This window comes from Rhinopithecus bieti, unplaced genomic scaffold, assembly GCF_001698545.2.
Source record: "Rhinopithecus bieti isolate Rb0 unplaced genomic scaffold, ASM169854v2 scaffold_5476, whole genome shotgun sequence".
Classification (NCBI taxonomy): domain Eukaryota; kingdom Metazoa; phylum Chordata; class Mammalia; order Primates; family Cercopithecidae; genus Rhinopithecus; species Rhinopithecus bieti.
Window position 1 is genome coordinate 2,718,546 of NW_016805433.1, and position 7,103 is coordinate 2,725,648.

A 7,103-nucleotide genomic window follows, 5' to 3' on the forward strand; every position below is an offset into this window, starting at 1 on the left:
TAATGCTTCAGTGAACATGGGAGTGCAGGTATCTCTTCAGCATAATTCAGGAATCTTACTTCTGGGTATAATTCCTTTGGATATATACCCAGAAGTGGGATTGCTGAATCATATGGTAATTCTATTTTTAGTTTTCTGAGGAACCTCCATGCTGTTTTCCATAGTGCTATATTAATTTACATTCCCACCAACAATGTACAGGTTCCCTTTTTCCCTTTTCTTTTTTTTCTTTATTTTTGAGACAGAGTCTCACTCTGTCACCCAGGCTGGACTGCAGTGGCAAGATCTCGGCTCACTGCGACCTCCACTTACCAGGTTCAAGCATTTCTCCTGCCCCACCCTCCCAAGTGGCTGTGACTACAGGCCTGTGCTACCACTCCCAGCTAATTTTTGTATTTTCAGTAGAGATGAGCTTTCACCATGTTGTGCAGGCTGGTCTCGAACTCCTGACCTCAGGTGATCCACCCGTCTTGGCCTCCCAAAGTGCTGGGATTACAGGTGTAAGCTGCCACACCCAGCCTCTTTCTATACTTTAAAGATGTTATAGTTTGACTATAATATACATATGTGTGTTTTCTTTATGTTTGTCTTGCCTGTGGTTGGTAAAGCCTCTTGATGTAAGCTGATATCTTTCAAAATTTTTGAGAAATCATTGGAAATTCTTATACTCCCTCATCTATCCTTCTTGGGCTCCAATTACATGTTTTAGAGCATCAATATTGTTCCAAAGGTCTTGGATATTATAGTCTTCATTTTAATCTTTTTTTCCTCTTTGTGTTTTAATTTGGTAATGTCTGTTATCTATTGACCCAAATGTCTTCAAGTTCAGTGATCCTTTCTTTGACCTATCAGTAATCCTTGATATTATTGTGTCAAGGCGGCTGTTAAGCCCATGGAATGAATTATTTGATATCATATTTTTTATTTCTAGCATTTCATTTGATTTTTTTTTGTTTTAGTTTTCATTTATCTGCTGAAATCTCCAGTTCACATGTTGTCAATTTTTTCATTTTATAGATAATTATACAAACACACACACACACCTTGTATCTTATATCTTGTATATACTTAAGTATCCAAGCTGTGTATCAGAGGCCTCTCTGGGATTTTTTGTTTTTGTTTTTTTGAATGTTTCAAGACTTGTTTTTTGGCCTAACATATGATCTATCTTTAAGAATGGTCCAAGTCAGTCATGGTGGCTCACGTCTACAATTCCAGCACTTTGGGAAGCTTGGGCAGGAGGTCACTTGAGCCCAGGAGTTTGAGACCAGCCCAGGCAACAAAGTGAGATGCTATGTCTACAAAAATAAAATAACAGACATGGTGGCATGTACCTGTAGCCCCAGCTGCTTGGGACGCTGAGGTGGGAAGATGGCTTGAACCTGGGAGATCGAGGCTGCAGTGAGCTATGATTGTGCCATTGCACTCCAGCTTGGGCAGCAGAGCAAGACCCTGTGTCAAAATAAAATAAAATGGTCCATGTGCTGAGGAGAAGAATGTATATTCTCTATCCATTGGATGAAATGTTCTGTAAATATATTAGGTTCATTTGTTCTATAGGGCTGATTAAGTCCTATGTTTCTTTATTGATTTTCTGTCTAGGTGATCTACCCAATGCTGAAAGGAAGGTGTTGAAGTCTCCAACTATTATTGTATTGGGATGTATATCTCTCTGTAGCTCTCATAATATTTCCTTTATATATCTGGATGCTCGTGTTGAGTACATATATATTTACAATTGGTATATTCTCTTGCTGAATTGACCCCTTTATCATTATATAGTGACCTTCTTTGTCTCTTCTTTTTTTTTTTTTTGAGACAGAGTCTCCCTCTATTGCCCAGGCTGGACTGCAGTGGCACAATCTTGGCTCACTGCAAGCTCTGCCTCCTGGGTTCACGCCATTCTCCTGCTACAGCCTCCTGATTAGCTGGCACCCACCACCACGCCTGGCTAATTTTTTGTGTTTTTTAATAGAGACGGGGTTTCACTGTGTTAGCCAGGATGGTCTCGATCTCCCGACCTTGTGATCTGCCTGCCTCAGCCTCCCAAAGTGTTGGGATTACAAGTGTGAGCCACCGCGCCCGGCCTTTTTGTCTCTTCTTATAGTTTTAGTCTTGAAATCTATTTCGTCTGATATAAGTATAGCTACTCCTGCTCTTTTTTTGGTTTCCACTGGCATGGAATATCTTTTTCTGTTCCTTCATTTTCAGTCTATGTGTATTTTAATAGGTAAAGTGTGTTTCTTATAGGTAACAGATCACTGGGTCTTTTTCTTTTTTTAACCATTTAGCCACTCTATGTCTTTTGATTGGAGAATTTAATCCATTTATAGTCAACTTTATTATTGATAAGAAAGGACTTACTCCTGCCATTTTGTTCTTTGTTTTCTGGTCCCTTCCTTCCTTCCTTCCTTCCTTCTTTCCTTCCTTCCTTCCTTCCCTCCTGTGAAAGTGGTTTTCTCTGGTGGCATGTTTTAATTTCTTCCTTTTTATCTTTTGTATACCTGTGGTAGTCTTTTTTTTCAAATTGAAAGTAGTCACTATTTATTAACTAATCAGATCACAAACATAAGCATGATAGTCACCTTAATTCATCTTTCTGATAAGCTTGTTGATATGATCTTCTCTGTGGCCAGTATTTCCACCTTCTACAAAATGGGTGGTCTTCTTCTCAATTCCAGCTCATGGAGAGTATGATTTGAAAGGCCACAGAAAGTTATTTGCTTCTTGCAAGCATTTTCCAATAGTATCAATGTCATGAATCAGATCTTCCATGCAGATGATGCCATAGTTACCAAAATATCAAACAATCAAAGTGTTACCTATCAAGACAGCTCACTTCTTATTGAATTTGCCATAACCACACTTGTAGATTGCTGACATCTACTGACTTCCTCACTGTTCACTTACTGACTTCAGGTTTGGGTACCCCCATGTAACATATGGTCCTACAATCCTCAGCATATTAATTGAAGCCTTGTTGAGCTTACCAAAGCTTCCACTGAAAATCTGAAGAAGGTGAAGAAGCTGCAATGCTTTTCAGACCTTTGGGCTCACACCATTGATACCTCTAATCCTGCTGACAAATGCCAATTTGGGCTCTGCAGGAAATAGAAATTGCTAGCATTTTTTTTTTGTCATCCTAGCAATTCAAATTTCAATTCTGTACATTTGCCTATATTCCTTGTGATAGTGCTTAGCTTTTTCATAGATGAGCTTCCTCCTTGCCTTTCAGTGCATCTTTTGGGCAAAATTCTTTCTCAGATGCTTTATCTTCAGCTCTGCAAAATTCCTTCACTTTTTTTTTTTTTGAGGGGATTCTAACACACCAGGAACCTTCTTCTCTTTGATACCCTCCATGGTTCCAGCAGGAAAACAGGCCAACTCCATGTTGGCCTGTTGTAGGTCTTTTTATTTGAGGTTACCATGAGGCTTGCGAATGACATCTTATAACCCTTTATTTTACACTGGTGACAAGTTAACTCTGATTGCAAAAACAAACTAACAAGCAAAGAGAAAACTAATAAAAGCTCTACACTTTAACTTCATCCTTCCCTGCTTTTTAAATTTTTGTTGTTTCTATTTATATCTTATTATGTCATCTATGTCTCAAAAAGTTATAGTTATTATTTTTATAGGTTCATCCTGTAGTCTTTCTACTCAAGATATGAGTAGTTTATACACCACGATTACAGTGTTATTAATATTCTATGTTATTTTGTGTACTTACTAGTACCAGTGAGTTTTGTTCCTTCATGATTTCTTATTGCTCATTAACATCTTTTTCTTTCAGAATGAGGATCTCCCTTTAGCATTTCTTGTAGGTTGGGTGTGGTGTTGCTGAAATTCCTCAGCTTTTGTTTGTCTGGGAAAGTCTAGTTCTCCTTCGTGTTTGAAGGATATGTTCGCTAGATATACTATTCTAGGATAACATTTTTTTTCTTCATCACTTTAAATGTGTCATGCCACTCTCTTCTGACCTGCAAGATTTCCACTGAGAAGTCTGCTGCCAGATACATTGAAGCTCCTTTATATGTTATTTGTTTCTTTTCTCTTGTGAGATGCTTCTAGTATCCTTTCTTTCTCCTTGACCTTTGAGAGTTTGATTATCAAATGTCTTCTGTTAGTCTTATTTAGGTTAAATCTGTTTGGTGTTCTATAACCTTCCTGTACTTGAATATTGATATCTTTCTCTAGGTTTGGAAAGTTCTCTGTTATCTCTTTGAATAAATTTTCTACCCCAGTCTCTCTCTCTACCTCCTCTTTAAGGCCAATAACTCTTAGATTTGCCCTGTTGAGGGCAAATTCATTCTTTCTTATTTTTTTCTTCTCTCCCTATGTATTTTCAAATAACCCGTCTTCAAGCTCACTAATTCTTTCTTCTGCTTGATCCATTCTGCTGTTCAGAGACTGATGCATTCTTCACTTTGTAATTCAATTTTTCAGCTCCAAAATTTCGCTTCATTTTCAAAAATTATTTCAATCTTTTCGTTACATTTATCTGATAGGATTCTGAATTCCTTCTGTGTTATCTTGAATTTCGTTGCACTTACTCAAAACAGCTATTTTGAATTCTTCGTCTGAAAGGCCACATACCTCTGTCATTCCAGAATCGGTCACTGATGCCTTACTTTGTTTGGTGAGGTCATGTTTCCTTGAACACTCTTGATGCTTGTGGATGTTCATCACTGTTTGGACATTGGAGAGTTAGATATTTATTCTAATCTTCACAGTCTGGGCTTGTTTGCACCCATCCTTCTTGAGAAAGCTTTCCAAGTATTCAAAGGGAATTGAGTGCTGTGATCTAAGTCTTTGGCCACTGCAGCCATGTGTGCATTAGGGGGCAACCAAACGCAGTAACATTGTGATTCTTCAGACTCGTAGGGGTACCGCTTTGGTGGTCCTGGGTAATATCTGGGAAAAGTCCCTGGATTACCAGTCAGAGTCTTTTGTTCTCTTTTCTTGCCTTCCCCCAAACAAATGGAATCTCTCTATGTGTGTTGAGCTACCTGGAGTTAGGGGTGAAGTGACACGAGCACTGTGGCACCACCACTGGGACTGCAGTGGGTCATACCAGAAGCCAGCTTGGGACTGGGTCTTGGCTGAGGCTTGTGGCAACCATTGCCTGGATACTGCTGTTTATTTCAGGCCCAAGGGCTCTTTATTCAGCAGGTGATGAACTCTGCCAGGACCGGATCTTTCCTTTCAGAGCAGCAGGTTCCCTTCTGGCCCAGGGTGTGTCTGAACATGTTGTCCAGGAGCTAAGGCCTGGAATGAGGGCTTTGGGACTCTTCTTGGTGCTTTATTTTACTGTGGCTGAGCTGGTATCCAAGTTGCGAGACAAAGTCCTCTTTACTCTCTTCTCTCTTTTCCTCCAGCAGAAGGAGTGTCTGCCAGAGCTGAGAGCTGTGCTTCCTGGAATTGGGGGATGGGGAGTGATGCAAGCACTCCCTTGGCTGCCCCCGCTCATGTCTCACTAGGTGGCATGCACCTCAAGTCCACTGGCTTCAAGCCCGGCACAGCACCAGGACTTGCTCAAGAATTGCAGTCCTGATGGCTTAGACTGCCTTTCAAGTTTATTGAAGACCCCAGAGCACTTTACCAGGCAGTGGTGGGGCTAGCAACTTCTGTGACAAGATCAACAGAGAGAGACTGTCTTCACATAAATAATGTAAAGGAGATTAATCAAGATAATGGAAAAGCTCCAGACATCACATCCTTAAAAAACATCCATCCTGGGATGGATGATTTCCTCTGGCTAGGGCTGCTCTAAATGCTCCCTCCAGAGCACCAGCTGAATTCTGCCCTGTGTTGCTTTCTGCTGTGATAGGCAGCACTGAGTTCCAATGCAAAGTACCACACTCACTCTCCTCTCCCTCCCCCTAAGCACACAGACTATCTCTCTTTGCTGAGTGGCAGTCCTGAGGGATGAGGGAGTAGTGGTGTTGGCAATTCAAGACTGGCTTTCCTACCCTCTTCAGTGCCTCTTTCCTTGATAAGATATTAAAACCAGGAACCACGATCATGCATTTGATTTTTGGTACTTATGAAGGTGGTTTCTTGTGTGAATAGTTGTTCAATTTGCTTTTCCTGTTGGGGGTAGGGGCGAGAAACACTGGAGGGCTGTATTTGGCCATCTTGCTTCAAGAGGCCTCTCTGGTTGGCTTAGTTGAAGATGACAATCCACCTGCTATGCATGAGAAAAGGTAGCGTTTATGTCCCAAGACATTCGATGGTACTGCCACGAGTGTAGAAAAAGTGCTTAAACTCGACTATAAGGAAAACATCTTATTTTCAAGTAAGCAAAATAAAGCCGCCTTTCTTTTACCAGTTGTTTTCACAATGGGAGAACAGAGAGACATTTCGGTGTAGTGTTTAAACAGATACAGTTTGGATTCAGGCAAACCGGAGTTGAATTTTTGGCTCTGCCACTTTGAAACTCTGCAGTCTTGAACAAGTTGCATGTTTCTCTAAATCCCAGCTTCTTATCTGTAAAATGTGGATAATTATAAAAATATCTCCCCCACAGGGTTTCTGTGAGGTTTCAATGGGATCATACCCAGACAATGCAATAGCTAGCACAGGGTGGCCTTTCAGTTAATGCTATTTTCTTTCCCTTACACCCTGCCTCATCCTCATCCTCTTTCCTCCAGGCTCAAACTCAGAAGAATAGGGAATCAATTTTGTCTTGATCACTGATGTATTGCTAAAATTCATCTCATCACAATTACTCAGTGAATATTTGTTGAAAGAATAAATGAACAAAGCTCTTCTCTGAGTAAAGCAATTCAGAAAGCTGGGCTCTGCAGGGATCAGACTTGCTTTAAACTATATTTTCTTTTCAAATCGAAAATTTATTTTCAAATTTATTTTTGTAGAGGCAGGGTCTCACTATGTTGCCCAGGTTGGTCTTGAACCCTTGGCCGCAAGCAATCCTCTTGCCTTGGCCTGCCAAATTGCTGGGATTACAGATGTGAGCCACCACATATAGCCGAACAATATTTTCAGAAGCCATACAGAAAAGGGAGTGTGTTACCAAATTCATTACCCTTCAGAAGACTCCAAAAATGATAGTGAAATTCCTGGTTTATACATAGGCACTT